Raw genomic sequence first — 598 nt, 5'->3', positions numbered from 1 at the left:
TATTCCCTTAAAGGACATACATTTTTCCCTGAAATACATGAAAGCTAAAACTTCAACTTAAGTTTTAAAATAAATATATTTTGGGGGTGCCTGGGTGGCTCAGTCAGTTAAGGGTCTGATCTTGGTTTCTGCTCAGGTCATGATCTCAGGGTCATTAAGATCAAGTCCCGCATTAATCTCTGCACTCAGTACAGAATTTGCTTGAGATTCTTTTCCTCTCCCTCTCTTTCCTCCTCTGTTCCTCCCCTTGCTCATGCATGGGCACTCTCTCTCTCTCAAATAAATAAATAAAATTGTTAAAAATAAGTAAATAAAATATATTTATATTTGTCAAAACTAACCTCATATTCCTCATTTTTTCTCATTTTGGTCTACATATGAGAAAACGTTACTGTTTGGCATTTGGGAACCAATGGCATGCTGTGATTTCTAAATTTATTTAAGATGCTTCTTTGGGTGGCATCTCACAGGATCTATAGTTCATGGAACATACAGAGAAAAACAATTTTCTTGATGGTATCCTTCACTGATGTTTACAATCAATAACTGTTATAAAGACACTGAATATGATTTTGCTCTTGCGAATAATGCATTTGGA

This window comes from Mustela nigripes, chromosome 15 (assembly GCF_022355385.1).
Source record: "Mustela nigripes isolate SB6536 chromosome 15, MUSNIG.SB6536, whole genome shotgun sequence".
NCBI classification, from domain to species: domain Eukaryota; kingdom Metazoa; phylum Chordata; class Mammalia; order Carnivora; family Mustelidae; genus Mustela; species Mustela nigripes.
The sequence above is the reverse complement of the archived record's forward strand: the minus strand, read 5'-3'. Positions refer to the sequence as shown.